Genomic DNA, 20,077 nt, shown 5'->3' with positions numbered 1-20,077 from the left:
TTCTCACAGGTCTCCCTGTGCGCTGGCGCACCTCTCACAAGTTGAGTGACTCTCAGTGGGGGTCAGTTCATTTTAGCACCTAACCACCAAATATGCTGCAGTGTTGTGGCAGCCAGCACGTGGGGGGTGTGCTGCCACAAGCTCTGTTGGATTTCTCAGAGTCTTACATTGCTCCACACTTTTCTAAAAAAACATGCTTCCATAGATATATGATTATATGAGGGTCTTAGCTTTCAGCTAGAACAACAGCAGTAATGGTGGTAGGGAAAATATGTGACACTTGAACCCAAAGGTCTGGGAAAAAAGGAATTTAACTTTCATTATTCATTAAAAATGTGCTATTACAGGACAACACCTTGCTTTTCAATTTGTTAATACTTCATAGAAGACAATACTGGGCATAATGCCACAATCAGATATGGCTGTGTATGCATTACATTACAAAGTGAAGACACACACCTCCAATTTAACTACAAGCAATTACATTATGTATAAGTGGCCACTCTGCTTGGAAGATGCATAGATGTGGAGTTCACCCTAGATGCCTTTGCTGTTTATTTCTGAAGCCTGCCTATGTAGAAATGAACTAGCCCAAAGACACAAGCATAGCTTGACAGAACTGTCTTCTGGGCATCTGATCTGTTCCTGGCATTTTAAAGTCATTCAGAGACACAACACACTGTCAAAGCATAATGAAGCAAAAGAATCAACATGTTATATATTCGTAATACATGAGCTTCTGGGATTTCAGCCATTCCTGAAATCTGTTTAACAAGAACAGATGAGTAATCTGCTATTCTGACTACTGAAAAGCTTGAAAATAACCCAGAAGTCATTAATTTCCAAAAGGTGAAATAAAGGTGCTCCTAAACTCCGCCTGCTTTGTGCAATTCTGGAAAAAGCCTTGGATGCAAGGAAATACACATCAACTTTAATACTGGAGAGCTCAGCAAGATCACTTCCAATCACCTCTGGGGAAATGCAAACTTGCATTGCAGTGTACAGAATTTTGTCAGCTAGCAGCTTACAGGAGCAGCTTCTGGTTTTGGAGGATCACAAGTGATGAGTCAAATCTCTTCGCTATTTTTGTTCGAAAATAATTTTCTGCATTAAAAAAAATCTTTCTGGTAGATGGAAAGAGGGGAGCAGGAAGGCTGTACAAGAGACTTGATCCTTTTTGGGTTTTTTCGCTTCTGCTCTCTTACTTCCCAGTGACAGCTGAATCTTCTGGAACCTTGTCTCTTCCCTGCCTTGTACTACTGCAGAAACAGAAAGCTGTATGAGAAGGCAAGACCCCTCTACAGAGGCTGTTTTAACCTCTTCCAACAAACTGTTTGTCACAACATAGTAAAGCAGAAAGACCATCTTTCCTAGACATAGGTTAAAGAGGCAGCTATGTCTGTGTAAAACCTGTGCCATAAACAAAATGCCTGATATTGGTACAGCATCCGTTGCCTTAACAGAAGGTTGACCACACAAATGCTTGGGGTGCTCTGCAGCCTCAAGTTGTATTCCTCCAAGTAATACCAGCCCAAGTGAAAGCTGGGAACAAACTCCAGTGCACTGTACCACTGTGCCTATAAAGAGTCAGGCAAACTTGACTGCGTTCGCAGAAAAGTATATCCCACACTACAGCAGCTAAAACTAGTGGGAAACAGAAAAATGTAGGTGCAGCTATTTCTTCCCCACAATCTTTCCTAATTAAGTCTAAAAATGTCTGTAAGGTGAGCCCTGCCCCATCTTTCTGAAACCAGTCACTACATGTGCTTGTCAAAAGTACTTCTTGCACTCTGTTCTGTAAATAAATGCCAGCTAGAAATTGCAAGAACATAGAGTGAAATGATGAAAATATCAAATAATACAAAGCCTTTAAGGAATATTTCCAAACACGGGGCAGTGGAAATATGTCAGGCATATTGCACTTCCACTGAGGATTTCTACAAACAGTATTAGTTCATGTATGAATCTGTCAGATGGAATAAATGAATCGGGCAAGCAGTATAGCCCTGTGCACCTAGAGGTTTGGACAGGACTCTCAAAATGCATACAGCAAATAATGAGAGCTCTGAGCCAGTCCTGTGCTACTGTACATGAGCATACTCCACTGTCCCCAAGTAATCTAGGCAGTTTCCAGCAGCTGTGAAGACAGGCCATCACTTTCTGCACAGCTTCTAGACCCGGCAAGAGAAGATGATGTGAGCACATATCTTGAAAACTGGTGAGCATGGAGCATATCCAAACCTTGCAGAGAGCGACTGTGCTGAGCAGGCTCAGCACATCTGGAGTTTTGAGACAAATTTTGGGTTTCCCAGGACAGGAGGGATGTTGCTAAACTGAAGAGTTCAAACACAGGCTCACAGAGATGTTGTGGAGAAGAGAGTGCAGGACACTATGGGAAGAAGCAGAGGGAACCAGGCTTGTTCAGCCTGAAGACAAGGATCCAGTGGGATCTGTTTGCAGTCAGCCGTTGCCTGCTTGAGCAAGACAAAAGGCAGAGATAGATTCTTCTCTGAGGTGCACAAGGAAATGGCAAGAGACAACTGGCATTGGTTGCAAGAGGGGAAATTCCAGCTGGCTATAAGTAAAAGAATCCTCCCCATTAGTGGTGCAGACAAGGCCCAGATAAGAGCTGGTGGGACCTATGTCCTGGGAGATATTCTGGGTTTGACAGGACAAGGCCCTGAGCAACCTGGCTTTGCTTTGGTGAGCCCAGCTTTGAGCAGAGCGTTGAACCAGGGCCTCCACATGTTCCTCTTCTAATCTATATTTTTTCCAATGTTTTTATGACCCTCAGGTGTGGATTTTACAGTTGTTTCATTTGGGGATGTAAGGAGGCTTTCAGCATTTCTGAGCTTCATAGCTTTTGGAGGAATTGAAACAGGGCTTGTTTTACACATCTGTGAACTCACCTGGGTTCTGACTGTCCCTCGTGAGCCACATCTCATGATGGTGGTATCACGGTTTGCCATGAGGATTTCAGAGCCAGAACTTAAAGAGCAATTCTGGACATGAGATACAAGTCTAAAAGACCTCAGCTCACTCTTTCCACTAACAGCACTAAAAAACCTGAGTTGTTTGCCCTCCTCTAATGTTTCCTTAGCTGCAGTCCCTACCTTCTGCAGTGGCCCTCTACACCTCAGTCTGCCACCAGACCCAGAGCCTGTCCTGAGCCACTCTGTCAGCAGGCTCAGCTGGGGCAGGGACAGGGACAGGGACCCTCATGTTGCCTCTCACACCAGTGCACCCCATCCCAGAGGCTCAGTGGTGGGGCAGGACAGAGGTGCACCGCAGGGCAGTGCCATCCCTCCTGGCCCCCTCTCCAGCCCCATTGCTGCAGGGCATCGGCTAACAAACCTGGGCTGAGGAGCTGCTTTGGGCTGCCCAGGGAGTGACAGTGTCTGGGAGAGGGGAGCTGGTGCTGGGAAGACAGTATTTCTCTCAGTCTTTGGAATCCATGCCTTCACCCAGGCCTTTCCCTTTCCCTTCTTTCAGCCCCTCTCATGTATTTCCCTGCCCTGCTGCAGCAGAGGCACCCCCCTAAGTTGTTTTCCAAAAAACCAAAGTGCAATCCATCCTTCAGCTTGTTAAGCTTGTTAACTCACTTAACAGCATCACTGAAAGGGGATTGAAAATGAAGGTCTGGAAGGGAAATACTTCTTCCACTCATTTGTAACTGAAGTTTTTTCAACTAAAACATCAGGCACGTGCTAGTCTCACTCTTCCTTGTTTAATGCAAAGCGAAGAGTTGGAACAAGCTGGTAGGATGAGCTGCAGGAGGCTCAGGGGCACAGCCACTGGCCAGAAAGGTTTGGTTTCATAGGTGTGTTTCTTTGACTTGAAACATTATTATTATTCTGGATGGGTTGACAAAGCAAACAAGCACAATTTCTCCGTAGGCAGTCGGTACGGATGCTGAAAGCAGAGTCCTTTTGCCCATCCCTTCCCTGGACAGGTAGTGCTTTCCTGCAACGTTCCCAGCACAGAGCTCGCCTAACACGTTATTTTGTATGAAGAGTTCAGCCAAATGAACTGTGAAGCAATGAGACAGGCAGAAATGAAACAAGTACAAACCATGCCCACAGCAGCAATCAGGCAGGTTGAGAACTGTCTGCTTCTCCTTCATGGACACCATGACGAAGACCCGGCTGCACCAGTGCTGTAGAAGGACTCTCATGAAGGTTTTTCTCACCAGGAGCAAAGAGCAGAATATAAAAAAATTAATTATCCTTGTCAGCCCTTCTTCCTTGCTGGCCCAAGCTCCCTCCCTTTTTGGTTTCCAGCTCCGTTCTCTTTGCTGGGCACAGCTGAAGAGCATCATTGCCTGCTTGAGCAGCCAGATGGCACCTGCCCTGGGCCAGTGCTGGACAGTGCCATTCCTGCTGTTTAGAGGGTTGTTGGGGCCCCACAACAGGACTGGCAATACAGACAAGCCTGTTATCAGTATCATTAACTTATTCTTAAGTTTCCCGCATATTGCTGCAAGCTGGGGCACATGGCAGAAGAGCTAAAGATGTCTGGGAGCTGGATCATTTGTGTGGCAACTCTTATGTCTACAGAAGGCACCAAAGCTGTCCTTACCTGGGCAAGGCCATGGAGGCTCCAGATTCTTTTCCCTTTGGTGGCTGCATCCCCTGTGATGCACAGCAGGTTGAGAGGTAGCAGGGAAAGAGGCACTCAGCCAGCTCCAGTGGATACCCCCAGAGGAACACCACAGTGGGCCATGCTGCTTCTGTGTTATTGCACATTGGTGTAGGTCGGTTCCCCACAGCCCTGCCAGAAACACATCTTAGCTCCTACATGGTGCTCCAAGCGACATGTCACTCAAATATGTATAGACAATCGTACTGTCTGCTTAGTCAGTGTGCTGCTCAGGAACTTGGGCTGGCTTCAGTCATTGAAACAAAAGGTGAAGGAAAAATTATGCCCAAGGCCCAGAAGTGCAGGTGGTCTGGTGGGACAGCTCTGTGATTGGGACCTTACGTGTACTTGAATTTGGCCTGACTTTGAAGGGATGCAGGTGAGGATGGTTACAGAAGTTCCCCAAAGGATCCAGGACCATTCTATGTCATGGAGGCCAACCAGCGCAGCTCTACCCATGTCTGCGTGGTTACATCCCCACTGCACCAGATGGCCACATCTAAGCTGCACATCGGGAAATGGTCCCGGGCCTGGGGATTGTTTGGGAGTATCTGAGCTGAAGCAGCAGCAAGGACAGTGATGAACACTGAACTGAAGTCCAGGTCTTGTTTAACTGATCAGCGCAAATATACCTTGGTGTTCTTGTCTTGACACAGCCACTGCATCTCCCTGTCCATTTTCTCAGCAGTGCTGTATACCACAGTGTAAAACATCCATACCCCAAAGAGTATGGCTTCTTCTCCCTTCCTCTACAAAAGCTGAAAAAAAGCTGGCAAAGCTGTTACAACACATGGTCAGATACATATCTATACAGATGCAGAGGCTGTATGAATGATATCTCCCTGCACCAGCCAGCTCTCCTCCACCCCTGGGAGTCTGGATGCCACCTACCCCACTGTTTTTTCTCATGGCAAGTTTCAGAAGCAGCTTTATCCTGCCAGGACTTTGAAAGGAGGTTCACCTCCAGTGACTCTTTGAACAGGAAAACAACCTGATTCCTCCAGTGGGCATGTGTTTGCTGCAAGAAATAACAGGAGAGCACAAGACCTCTGCCCATCTTCTACATTTGTTAAAAGGCTTTCTTGAATATGCAGCCAGAGGAAGAAGTTCTCCTATGTACAAGATCCCCTGCAGGATTTGATAGAAGTTAAAAAAGCGAAGAGATGTTACTTAGGTGAAGATTTGGGTCATGAAGCAGAACTGGGGCATAGGGAAGGACAGATGCCATGGAATTTAAGGCCAAAGCAGCATACATGTCATGTCTTCTCTTATCGCAAGTGATGCAGGTCTCAAGGCATTACAGAGCTGCCCATTGTTGTATGTGTATCTAAAGCATCACTGTCCATAACCGTTGTGCCTTGAACTGTGTGGACGGCTCATGGGCAAGGAGACTAGGAACGATGGTTTAAAAAAGTAGTTTGCAAAAATCCATTCTTTGCTGCTCTCTGGGCTATTCTTAAAGCAGCATTTTTGCTTTTGAGCTGTATTTTATGACTTGGAAGGAGAAAATACTCCAACAGCAAGAAAGGATGATTCTGTAAAAAGCACAGGGCATCTCACTAGCATATAATTCCTAGTAGAAATGTAGTAGAAAAGCAGTACAAACTACTGTGTCATCTGTTCTTCTGCTGCCCCCCTGAGTGTCTGTTGCTTACTTTAGGACAGCCACATCTGCACAAAGAGCAGGTCTTGCTCTGGCTGCTACAAGCCCTGCAAAATAAGCTTCTGAGATCTGGGCTGTGCCAGCAAAAATGGGGGCTGACTCTAGGCCAAACCCAGACCCATGTATTTAAAAATGCTGAAAGCAGAATCCTGCCAGCCTTCCCCCATCTACAACCATGAGTGTTTTTCAGCCTGAGCTGAGATTTAACACTCCTCTCCCCAAACACGCATACACCCCTCCCATAGCTATTTCCTCTGCAGAAGGCAAATCAGAAAATAAAATAGCTCCATTTCTTCCAGGCATGTCTGAGAAGCTGTTTCCTAATAGTAAAACCAACAGGTTCAGCTGCCTTAATAACTGTGGTATTAGCTTGACCTGAATTGCTTTCAGGGCTTGAGGATTCTGCTGTGACCCTCACACATGAAATTGCTTGCAGGGGAGTGACTCCATTGTTACCTGATGTGGGGCCCCCAGGGTCCATTGCAAGTCACTGCAAGAACCCTCTTCTGCCAGATGTTTCTCCAGCAGCCTCAGTTCATGGGTCACATCATCTCTGAAGGGTCTCCTCTGCTTTCTAGTCTTCCTAGTCCCATTGTAGACTTGTGGGTGCCTCTGCCTTAGAGGCCATCACTGAAATGCCCTGTCTTGTCTCAACACCTGGACCTGACACAGCCATTTCCACAGGCAGGATTGGTCTGGATTCTGAAAGCAGCCCCAGCAACAAACATGGGAGACATCACCAGATTACATCTGTGGGGCACTTGTGGTACAATATGTGTTCACCTCCCCACAGCAAAAGAGTGAGAGTGAGAGTGAGTTTTAAGTTGCCACCTTGAAACAGTAGCTTTTGGTCATTGTAGACAGAAGAGAAAAAAGGGGAATGAAATAAAAGGAACAGTTTTTCTTCAGAAATGCTCTCATAAGAATACAGTTCTCATCCTTTGAGTGGGGGAAGGGACTGCCTCTGTTTTCAAATGCATCTTGGCAGGCAGCAAATTAGGCAACATAGAAGTGTTTACAACACCACTGGGACCCTTGCTGAAGATGCCTTAAGGACCAGGGCCTGGACAAAGGAGAACGCGACAGTCATGCTGGTAAGATCTTGTCCAGGTCATAATTTTTGCCTACATCACTGAGAAGCCTTCGGGCAACCAGAGAAAACATTATCTAAACAACCAGCAACTGGCCAATTCTCTCCTCCCTGCTAAACATATACAAACATCTCCTTTTAAGTCTCCTCTTTCACACGTCTCATACAATGCCACTGGAGTAATACTTAACCTTTATCTCCCTAGCTCAGAAAGGAGATGGAACAATTGGAAAAGGACAGAAAGATATTGGGAGGATGATGAGAGGAAAGGAAGAGCTTCTTCATGAGCGCACTATATCAAGACACATTGGTCTAGAAAAGAGATGACTAGAGTGAAAGTAGATCCCATCAGTGGTAAGAGGCAAGGGGAAGGTCAATAGGCAATAACTACTCATGTGTCTCTCAGTACGAGAACAGAGGCAACAAATGAAACTAGCAGGTGGCAGCTTCATATTCAGCCAGAGGAGGTATTTCTTCTTAATGTATACAATCTAGCTGTGTGACCTATTACCATTACTTATTGTAGATCCAGCAGTTTTGCCTGGCTCAAACCCCCACAAGATGAACTCACAGAAGTGGATGGTCAAAGTAACAGGAGAAGAGAAAAGCCACCAAATCAAATATTGCTGCTGTCAGGAGGAACACACCTGACCCAGCAAATGGGGCCAAACTGTGATGTGGAGTAAGGAGGAGCATGAGGCCCTCTCTTGGGGAAGCCAACAGTGGCAAACCATTCAGAGAGGATTACACCTCCCTGTTGCCCTGCCTCATCCTCATGCATCATTAAATCACTACTATCTTCATTAAAAACTGGCCACAGCGACTTCCAATCACCATGTTGCCTCATGCCATCTAAAGAAAATGTGCCCTGCCTTCATGCTGTCTGTTGCCAGCTCCTGGCTGGAGACTAATGTTTTCTTGACCGTGTTAAAAAGATATTCTTGGCTGAAGCCATTCGGCAAAATATAGTTAATGACTTATATGAAGACAAGTTTGCTTAGTGTGGAAAGGAGACAGCTGAGTGGAATCCTCAGTACAGTCTCCTACTGCCTGAAGGGCATTACAGGAAGACAGAGGAAGACTCCTCTCAGAGGTGCCCTGTGACAGGCCCCAGGGCACAGGTTGCAGGGGGTTGGATATGAGGACAAAACTGTTCCCATGAGAGCAGTGCAGCCCTGGGACAGGGACCAGAGAGGTGGTGGGATCTCTGCCCTTTAAGAGATTGAGCACTCAACCAGATGAGAGCCTGAGCTACCTCACATAGCATTGTGGTGAGCCCTGCTGGGCGCACAGGGTTGGATTGGAAACTTCCAGAGATGCCTTCTGACATAAATCTTTGTCAGATTCTGGGAACCATATCTCATCCAGTGTGACCAGCCTTGCAAGCCAGGACTGATAATCCATGTTTAATGAAACACCTAAGTGTTTTTGACAGAGGAACAACATCCTCCATGCACGATTGAAACACCAACCCCATGGACTTCTTGGGTCATTCAGTCCTCAGCCATCAGTTCTCTGACTCACACAGTATCTCTGCACTGCTGCCTGCCCTGCAGTACTGGAAAGGATTTGCATGAGGGAGGAGCTATACCTGATCAGATCTGAAGTACCTTCAGCCATTTTTCTGACTATCTCATTGAAGGATGGTCTGTAATAGCGATTCCCACAAATCACACAGGTGTTGCCTTGTCCATTGTTAAGGGTAGGAAGCTCTCAAGAGTCATTCATAGGATCCTGCATGTAGCAGCCTTCATGTGGTGCCCTCTGGGGAATATGTGAAAGTTTTAAAGAAAAGAGAACCCATCTGGTTTGTTTCTAATTACTCTTTAAACTAAAGTATCACCTACCAGCTCTACCCAAGCTCAGTGCCCCATTGAGCCAGGTATGCCAGTCTCTACAGCACCAGCTCCATTGCCCTGAGGAACTGCTGTCCAGGTAGAAAAGGTGGGAACAGGCAATGACACTACACCTGTTGTCCCACATGGGATCAGGTGGACACTGAAAAATGGTTCACTTTAACCCTAAAGGAGAGAAACAGGCAGCTGCTGTGATTCAGCCCTTCCTAAGACACAAAGTCCAAACCATCTGTAGCAGTCTCCGAAGCATTCCAGTTAATGTTATGGACAGTTTAATGGACCAGCTTAGATGAGAAGCCTGAATTTTTGCATAGCTTCAAGAGGTGAGCAAAATCATTACTCAGAGAGACACTTATTAGAGCTAACAGAAGAGGTACGATATGCACATGAGAGCTCAGATCTGCAGCCTTAGCTGAATGCCCTCATGAAAATGTCCTTTATCCTCTCAGTAATAACAACAATATTATTTTTCTCTTTCCTACTGTCTCCCCATTCTGTCCGTAATTTGCTCTTCTTGGTGGAAGGGAAGGGAAGGATAAATTTTTGCACTGACAAGACCTGAATAGCGTCTTCTGCTAACCTTCAGAAAAAGAACATACATCTGACAGAGCTTTGCAGAATCTGGAGGCACTAGCCATGTGCTTGTTTACTGACTGAAAAGATAAACATTAAAAGCAATTCAAAGCATGTTGCTTTTTTTTACCTCACTTATTTCTCCAGTTTATGGCACATCTCAGGTGTTTACTAAGCAAATTCACAATTGTTTAGCACTGAAATCACTGAGGTGAGCCAGATCTAACTACTCAAGCAGGCAAACTCTAATACACCTTTGCCTTGTCCCTTTTGCAACCAAAGAACTCAAATCACTTGCTCTTTCTGTGCAGCTGGAGGGCCCAGAAGTAATAGAAACTGACACAGCAATGTATAGACCGCAGTGGTCAAATGTTATATTGTGAAAGATTCTTTACACATTGTGGCTGGAGGCAAAATGCCTCAAGCAGAAATTTTACATAGGATTTTTCATCCTGAATCAGACTCTCAGATGGGGTGATGACATAATAATCACTAGTACTTTTGTATAAGGCTCCCATATTTCTACCAGATGATGTCTCAATGCATATGTGTTGCACCAGCAGTTCCACCATGAGCACTATGTACGCACGCTGGATTTATGGCTGTGCCCAGGACACCTAGGGCAGGTTGAGCACAAGCAGGTTGACCACAGAAATAATAGATTAAGATTTTGAAGCTTTCAGATCCTTTTGGAATCACTGGTTGTACACAGACAAAATAGGTCTGTGCGTGTGTTGTGTTTTCCTTTCAGGATGTCTGGATATTGACCGCACATTCAGAGATAGTTATTGCTGCATTGCACAGCGCTACTCTTTGAATAGACTAGCAGACTCTCACAAATACTACTAAACCAGCCCAGATTCTGTATTTTGGCCTAGGCAAAATTTCTGCATGGGAAAAAGGGGACTTGCTCAGGAATCCTGCTTCTAGAGTGACTCCCCAGATACTGAGGTTTCCAAAATCTAAGAAAGGCTACACTTATTTAGCTCATCCCCTTGTCCTCCCTAGCTGGACTATGCATTGCTAATCAACAGCATTACTGTATGAAGAGAGAAAAATTATGCATGACAATCCACTGGGAAGCCACTTTCTATAGAAGTCAGCTTTAATGTAAGGATTCCAAGTGCTTTTAAGATCTTGTGAGCCAGCAGGAGGACACCTGGAGCAGTCTCTGTTTAATTAATTGGTCCCTTGCGTCTGACGGGTGTCCAGAGATTTTTACTAGAAGTAAATCCTTTATGTGATCTTGCACCATCTCGCTAGCAGCTGTCTTCACCAGTGGTGCTAGATACACCTCTGATAGAGAGCCCACTGAAGAGATATCACTGGGGGCTTGAGGACACTTTAACATGTGCCCACACTTACACATGACTTTTATGCTGACTGAGAGTCACATTAAATACAGAGTACACCACTGTTTGCCCTGGGGAGCGCACAGAAAGGATGCACTTTTCTTAGGTGTTTGCCTTAAAGACCTGTATTTTAATCATTACTAAGGAAGTCTAGGAAATATGCTTCAAAGTACTGCTGAAATGAACAAAAAGTACCAATTTCAGTAAGTGGACATTTTGAAGTAGCGTCAGGTCAGCAGGGGCACCTCTAACATGGCAGAGCAACCCTGCACTGCTCGCCCCAGCACAGACATGGCCGCTCCCGGCAGAGGCACCCTGCAGCCCCCTTGTAAGGATGGGGCAGATCCTTCGCTGCACTGCCATGCCGGGTGGCAGTTCTAGCATGCAGGCAAGCCCCTGGACTTCTGATTCCAGAGGGACATAGCTGTGGTTTGGGTTAATTCAGCAGTACAGCAGCTTTCGCCTCAGTTGCTGTGCCTCTCAGGGCTGCCTCCTTTCAGTTTCAGAGAAAGAGAAAAAAGAATCAGCCAGAAGCTGGCTGCTTCATTCAAAACTGCACAGTGTGACTTACAGCGGGAGTAAATCTCATCAGCTTCAGCGACTACAGAGGCAAAATTCCCTCCTCTAGCCTCGATGCTCTTTTGTCAGCAGCGTGAACGCACAGAAAACTGAATGTTGCTACCATTATTTGCACCTATTGTTCTATAAACGACAGATTCAGAGGAACAGGATTTAAAAAAAAAAAAAAAAAAAGAGAGGAAACAACCCAAAGGTCTGTCAATTGTGTAAAAAACATTCCTGCACCGCAGGGTGGGTGGTCTGCTTGGAAGTTGTTATGGTGTCAGCACAAACCGCCACAAAAGATTAGTGATGTGTGTGCAAATACAGCAGTCTGATCAGCGCATTTGAAACCAGGTTAGCCAAGTGGCTTACCTGTGTACTGAATCATGTTTAACACATGTACTTCAGTACGTGGCGGTCAAGTGGGAAATGCCGCTCTAACATTGCATCCACTCTCTGTTAGGAACGTAAGCAGCATTTTAAAACGAAGATGGATCCACTTTCATTTTACACACAGGGAAACAGAGGCATAAAACTCACCAAAAATGATACATTCTGGGACGTGGAAAACGACATGTCTCTGAAAACAGAGCAGTAAGTTACTTGTCCAGCTTCACTGAATAAATCACTAACAAGATGGAAAGTAAAACCGATTCCTTTTGCAGAAGTTCATCCAGGTCAAAAACTTGTTGGCAGTATTTGTAGTACAAAACACGGAAATTCTTTTTCTTTTTGGAAAAGAGCTATTAACTTTTGTAACAAATACAAAACATTTTAGTATATACTTTGTAGGTGTGAGACATAACTAAAGTAAACAAAAATTCTTGTTAATCTTACGGATGTGTTAATGCAAAAAAACCCACAATGCATTGAAGTGAAGCTGTGTTACAGAAGATATTGTCCAGCTTAGTGTCAAGTTAGAGGAAAGCGAATTTGGGTGGGGATTATACAACCAAGCATTATGGCTGATTTTAAATACCTTAGCATGGTTCCACTTATTACGAATTCACTTAAATTTTTATAGTGTTAAAACGAGTTGTCCCTTTAGCTCTGCGGATGGAAGTCCAACGGCGTTCCTGGAACAATAATAAGAGCACCCTCTAGTGGTCTTTATCACAGTTATTAATTAAACCTTTGAAAGTAAGCCGTTAGTGTATCTGCTTTGTCATGCAAACAGGGTACCCGGAAAGTTTATTAAAATATGCACGTGAACACGCTGTATGTTATTCATGCTATGTCTGTCCAACGGACACAACTGCAAGGTTTTATCTTGTTTATTCACCAAAAATGCTACACGTTTAATAAAAATATTTTTAAACTTTCTGTAGCTTAGGGCAAAATAATTCTTTTATTTGTAATTTTCAAAATTGCCAAGGAAACCCTCCGGAAGTATACAAAAAAAAATGACAGAGCAGTAAGTTTGGTCTCCATACCAGAGACCTCAGTAGAAACTATAACAAAGAATGGAATTAATGTACAGCTGCATAAAGACGAGCTGTTGAGAAGAAAGCAATGTGGCATACGTAAAAGGGAGTAATGATTTACTGATCTTTACAGATCTGTTGCAGTTCTCTGAAGCAATGATGGAACATGTAGACTCCTCGTTTAATCATAACTTTTTAAAGATGCCTAAGTACAGAATTTAGTGTAAGATAATATAGAAATTAGTATCTGATAATCATTAAGCATAAAATGGAATCAGAAGGTAAGTACTAGGCTGGAATGTATGAGTAACCTACCAGCAGCTTCAGTCAAGTTAGCTTTAGTTAGACTAAGCAGGAGTAACAGCATCAGAAACTGTCAAAGGTAAGGGGCAGACGGATTGAGTCTTTCCAGAAGCAAAAGATTAGGAAGAATAGCTTGAATGCCAAGTAGCCAGCAAGCATGCTTTGTCTGCATTTATTTTCCAAGCACACCTCCTAGGCATGTACCACAGCACAAGAATTTGCCATATCATATCAGTATCACACTGGTCTTCATTTAATCATTATACTGCATGATTAAGTTAGTAAGTAAAGTTCTTGTTATCTGTTACTCTGCTTACTGGGTGGGCCCTCTGTGATTTGCCACGTAAACATATGAGTCAAGAGAACTGATGTCCTCTGTGAGGAACTCTGCAACCAGGATCCTGCCTAAATTAAGATGATTTTATGTTGTATAGACATTTGCTGCAGTGTGTAATTCTGAGTGATCACTTTGGGAAAAGCAAAAAAGCAAGTTTCATCAAGTGAATTAATGAAATTATGAAAGAAAAAAGGGAAAGTGTTTAAATTATCAGGGTATTAGGGCAGAAACTGAGGTTGTACCTCACAGCACTAAAATATTCCAGAAGACCACTCCTATAGACAACAAGGGGGACAGAGTCAGAAAATAAAGAAATTGGGATACATCATCCCAATGCTTTTGGATCTACCATGACAAATTACATTGCTCAGAGAAGAGATGGAGTGGCTACTGCAGATAAACAGTCCAAGACCATGGATGTTTGAGGTGATTTGTACAGGCACTTTCAGACTTTAGTAGACACCAAGCTAAAAGTTAATGAATCCATGAGATGTTACTGGGGCTTCACCAACTCTGTTTTTCCTGTCTTGTCAGAAAAGCCAAAATAAAAAAATGTAGTTGAAACTCTTAAAAATACCTCAAACATAACCTAGGAAAATGTGCAACATTCAGAACTTCATGCAAATCTGAGGGGAAAAAAAACACAAAACCCGCCAAAACTAGAAAAATAAAAGTGAAAAAATGTGACATGAGGAAGATCCAAACTTTGATAGATCAAAATCCAAGCTGGTTGAGTTTAACACTAACCACGCTGACACACCGTAGAGAGACAGAGCACATCTAGACTCATGAAAAAGCAATACCTCCCTCCACCATGGGACTGCACTGGTGGTGCATTGGCTGCAACAGCTGGCGGCTATGTGTATCCGGTCTCCAGCCAGAGAAGGGCCACACGCTACACAGGATGCTTTCCTAGACAGGTGAGGATGATTTAACTCAATGGTGAACCATTCCATCGCCTCCAAATTCAAAGAGGATGCTGAAAACAGGGAGGCTTTGACCTCTGTTGTAATTAAAGCTCTGGCTGAGCAAAAACCAAGGAAGTGAAGTCTCCTGCAACAAAAGTGCTGTGTCACTGGATTACTAGATCCCATACTGGGTCAGGAAGACAAAAAAACCTTTTTTTCCCTTTTTTTTAAATTTTCCTTCACAAATTACCTCCCAAAGTCCAGGCAATAACTGGACGTACCATGCTCTTCAGCAAAAAAGTTCCAGCAAATACCAAAACTCAGTGTACCTGTACAACAAAGAAAATCAATTCTGAAAGAGAGCAAACCAATCCTAAAAATAAATTGAAGGATCTGGCTTTACCTTGCTGCTGCTATGCAAGAGTTTGATTTGAACAGATTAACCAGGAACATTTGGATGAAGGGGAAGCAACACTCGAATGTTGCTGACTGGGGCTAAACCACAACAAGTATATGCCTCAAACCTGAAAGAAAGGAGTTAGGGACATCAGGAACTCTTTTAATTTTCCTTCACTCATAAACAGTTTCAGCTAAATTAGGGATGTTAGAACCTTTGGAAGCCATTTTTCCTTGTTCCAAGAGAGAAATCAATTAATGTTGCATGTTAAATTGCTATGGTCACTGCTACTTTCTGGCCTGGCAATGCAGTTTTCCCCTAGGGAAAAAAAAAAAAACCAAAACCAGAACTAAGACAACAAAATCAATTAGCTGAATGAATCCAGGCAGCAAGTGAAGACCCTGAACAGAAATTACTTTCTGGTCAGGCTGAGAGGATACATTTAGATTATGTTCAAGACCCAAATACTGTGGCCCCGGCATAGTCCCTCAGAAGCACCTCCCACTGGTCCTGCATTCCTATAAGACTTAAGCCATATGTCAACTCTGTATTTCTCTCACAAGTAGGTTGCTGTGAACCTAAAATGCATGGTCCAGACAGAGAGATAAATTCCACATCCTCTTCCTCCTGAGCTTCCGTGCACTGAACTGGCCACAGTTCCTGGTGGCATCTGTCCTGAAGAGCAGGGCAGAGGCCTAGAGGTGCACGTGGCTAGTGCTGTGAGATGAACTTCTCATCATGTGTTTGGGGATTACCTTAGGAAACAAAATTCTGAAAAAATATCTGATCAAACCTATGGACAATGGCACAAAAATGTTTTGTGGAGATTGGCAAGTACCAAAAGAGATTAATTTTGCTTAAATCCTGGTAACTGGGACATGGTATTTTTGCTACAGCAGACTTTGTCAGCTGTTTTGTGGTTTTCTGTTCCAGCTACTCTGCACACAGGAAGAAGTCAGGCTGACTTGGAAGCAATCATAAAAAGAATATCTTTATGGTATGACTTAAAAAAGAAAACATGCATAATACATTGAATGATATAAAGCAGAAATTTTAATAATGTCTTTTAAAGCACTTACAGTCTCAATCTCCTTAAATACTTCAAGAAGACCAGAATTTTATACTTCTCTCCAGTATGCTCAGCCTTTCACCATCAATACAGCCAGATCTCATGTCTTGGAGATTAGTATAACAGATGATGTACCGATTTTCTGTCACAGAAATACCTGAGATCCTCTTAATAGAAAGAAAAAGTGACTAAAGCATTAGGCAGTTTCTTAACATTTCTAAGTTGCTACAGGAAAGGCTCTTGCATAGATTAAATAACTGACCAGATAGGAATATTGAGAGGAGGAAAAAATCTGCCAGTACACACATCCCTTTTACGTGACATGCGAATACCCCTACACATGAAAAGCTCTGCGTGTTTGGAAACATGCCCCCCCTCCCAAAAGCTGAAAAGTTTGATTTAATGACAGTTGAGACAGGTCTTCGAACCTATATCCATAGCATCTCCTCCACCAGCCATTGGTGGAGCAAGAAAAAGCTCCCAGTACCATAGTTTCAGAAAAAAAAAAAATAGGTAGTTTCCTACTTTGCAACAATGTTTTTATTCTTTGTATTGAAGATATCAAATCGTCAGAGGCCACGCTGCTGCAGTTACAGCACATATTTGTTGTTTTGCCACAGTTTCCCATTCTCTTTGTGCATGGAAGAGAGATGATTTTCCTGGTAAAATAGAGAAAGGATTTCTCTTTCTGGGTTGCCAGTCAACAACAAAAGTGTGCAGTCAGCTTTGTGGTGATCTCTGAAACAGTAAAAACCAGCATTTTTTCATCATGCCTTGACATTTTCCTGTTCACAGATGTGAAACCAGTGTTTTCCATTGATATTAAAAGCAAACATATTAAAGTCCTATTCAGTAAAAGTAATAAAACAGAAAAGTCATGTACAATGCTAGCAAATAAAAGAGATTTACATTGTAATTTCACATTCTGTCATCTTCTGTAACAAGAAAATAATAACAAACTTGCATTAAGATCTCCTGTCAGGGAAGAATGCCAATTTTTGTCTTCAAACATTTGCACTTCAATTCTTGCTTACCTGTTCTTTTCAGATCTGTTGCTCAAGCATTCAACACTTTACATGTTTCCTCCATTATCTACCAGTTCAACTGAGATTATATAGATCACCTGGAAGATGATAAATGGAGTGTGAAGATGGGTCACATTACTATGAAAATCCCCTCCTACAGGTAGTGAGCAAATGAGAAAATCTCAAAGAGAGATGACAAACTTAATTTACTCTCCGTGTCCCATTCTGTCCAACAGGATGATTCACTGCTTATCTCTGATCCGTGAGCTATGGCATAGGTGAATTCGGAAAGAACATACAGATCCAAGCAGGTGCACTCTCTGGTTTTAACAAGTTCCCTTCATTTTTAATAGGTCACATGCTTCTTTTTCACCAAGAAGCCAGCAATACTTCACCATTTATTTATTTAAGGTCACGTAAGAAAAGGGTGTATCAAACTAAAAACCTGATGGAAATATAATCACAGAGGGCATGGCATTTTTTGTGTTACATCCCTAAGGATGCAATTGAGCTGTTCTCTCCCATAAATGCATTTGAAGTCATTGGACAAAATCCAATGCCTTAGTCATGCTAAGAGGCAGCAGCTAACAGCCTGCATGTATTGGCTGGTCAGTTGCTGGCTACAGAATTCAAATATGGCTAAAATTGATGCTACCACCTGAACGGTCAAACAGAGGGAGAGGGAGAGGGAGAGGGAGAGGGAGAGGAAGGAGAGGGAGAGGGAGAGGGAGAGGAAGGAGAGGGAGAGGGAGAGGGGGAGGGGGAGGGGGAGGGGGAGGAAGAGGGGGAGGGGACGGGGCAGGGGAGAGGGAGAGGGGGAGGGGGAGGGATGGGGGAGAGAGGGAGAGGGGGAGGGGGAGGGGGCAGGGTAGAGGGAGAGGGAGGGGGAGGGAGAGGAAGGGGGAGGGGGAGAGGGAGAGGAGGGCGACTGGTAGAGGGATTTTTCTCCACAGCCGCTCCCTTCAGAAGACAAACCCATAGAAAAGTAAAACTTTGTTAGATCTGTCTCTCATGGAATGAATACTTTTACTGAGCAGGACAAAAAGGTGTTTTGGCTGTAGGTATGCAACTGCAATGTAACTGTATGCAGATTGCTATTAAGACTTTTGGACACATAGAAGTAAGTATATCGTGAAGCAAAATGGAAAGACATGGCACAGCACCTGCTTCGTAAGGAACTTCTGGTACAGATGAACACTGAATCTGGTTTGAAAGACCCCCATGTCACAGGCTTGCTGTTGTGTGGCTCCAGGTGTATAAGCATCAGTTACAGCATGATTCTCCGTGAATACAGAGTAAGAGGTGTCCTGCCTCAGATGAAGAACCTGTTCAGTCCAACATCCTGTTTCCACCACAGGCCACAGGCAAACATCAAGGGAAGAGGAAAAACAAGGCAAAGATACGATATCTCCTCTGAAACAGTCCTATAGCCTTCAACTGCTTTCAGTGCTGGGAATTTCCTGAGCCTGAGGGGCTGTTTGTTCACCAACTCTCAGCACAGCCCTCTTCCAAATACTTGGCCAATCTCCCCTGCACCCCAGAGAAACACCCTGTACCAAGTGTGCCATTCAGAAAGGCACTGCGCACATCCTCCCCCGTGTGACCATGTGGAGAACCATCTCCTCTTGCTTGTTTAGAGCCTGGCTCCCACTGCCACAAATTTGATGGTTTGTACTTAAGATGTCTATTGCTGTCCACCCTCTCCAAATTACTTAGGATGTGACAGGCCTCAGGCATATCCTCCCTAAGTAACCTCTTTTGAGTGAAAACTCTGAGCCTACTCAATTGTTCCTTTCAAGGGACATGAAGCCGGACAGCTGAGTGTCATTCTTATCCTTTTCCAGTTCTAGTATTTCCTTTCCAAGAAGCAGGAAACTCAACCGGGCACAGTGCTCACGGTGCGAGCTCACCACAGATTTGTGGAGTGCCATAAATATGCTCCCTGTTTTGTCCTCCGTCCCTTTCCTTAAAATGAGCCTTGCACTTCCAAACATCAAGCTGGCGTTTATGCAGGCCACACATACTCAAAGTCTCACTCCTGAGTGGCAGCAACCAATTCAGACATTGCTATTGTTCATGTAAAGTCAGGACTAGGTTTCTGCACCTACCTCATCTTGCATTTGTCTGCCCCACATTTAATCTACTTTTTTACTGGCTAGTCACCCACGATTCTTTAGGGATGACCCTCACCCCTGCAAACTTAAAAACGTTTTGTATAGTCAGCAAACATTCTTATCTCACTGCTCACCCTTTTCTCCAAGGGAGTAATGAGTTGACAAGCACTGCCTAGCTGCCTCCCTGCACTCAGCTACTCACTGACACTGTTCTCTGTGGCTATGAAATAATGCATGTCTACACTTGCCAATTAATGACAGCTACTTTTTAATACATGGCTACCAGCAGCCAAGTAATATCAAGGATTACTTGGCATACGGTACACAAAGAACTATCTGAAACACAGATACCATTAGCATTGTTAACTCACATACACCCATTAAGCCATGTGTGTTTTAAACATGAGTATTATCATATAAGATAGTTTGTAACCCCTTGCTAAGGCATAACTATTAGTTTTATTACCTTCTCATGACTGTGAAAATTAGGACCACTGTATCTGATTCATCCTGGTCACAAGCAGAGCTGTAGAGAATATTCTGCTGTGAGTGCCCAGTCAGATTGGGCTCGAGAAAAAGAAGAAAAAAAAACCTCGAGTATGTGTTTCTAAAACAGTTTCACTAGCTGCATTGCACGGACAGTTGTGGCCTACAGCCAATTTTGTTTGAGTGCTTTGCCTCTGAATTTGCTTTCGTTTATATCTTCTGATTTCCTTTTAATCCTAATTCCAGTTTGGTTGCATAACAATGTCCTCCTGCCCTTAAAC

General features: G+C 43.8%; 1 long non-coding RNA gene across 2 annotated transcripts; it reads right to left on the bottom strand.

Moving 5' to 3' along the window:
* Window positions 1-16,105: 16,105 nt before the first annotated feature.
* Window positions 16,106-19,355, bottom strand: LOC135310451 (uncharacterized). 2 transcript variants are annotated; one of them, XR_010370515.1, is made up of 4 exons: window positions 19,305-19,355; window positions 18,360-18,538; window positions 17,206-17,294; window positions 16,106-16,909 (listed from the first exon to the last, which is right to left on the bottom strand). It is a non-coding gene; the product is annotated as an uncharacterized LOC135310451 (long non-coding RNA). The 2 variants fall into 2 exon arrangements; XR_010370514.1 differs by lacking the exon at window positions 19,305-19,355 and having other exon boundaries at window positions 18,360-18,739.
* Between the last annotated feature and the right edge of the window lie 722 nt (window positions 19,356-20,077).

The sequence above is a fragment of the Phalacrocorax carbo genome, chromosome Z, assembly GCF_963921805.1.
Source record: "Phalacrocorax carbo chromosome Z, bPhaCar2.1, whole genome shotgun sequence".
NCBI classification, from domain to species: Eukaryota; Metazoa; Chordata; class Aves; order Suliformes; family Phalacrocoracidae; genus Phalacrocorax; species Phalacrocorax carbo.
Note: the sequence above shows the minus strand (reverse complement) of the source record. Positions and strands in the feature narration are given on the sequence as shown.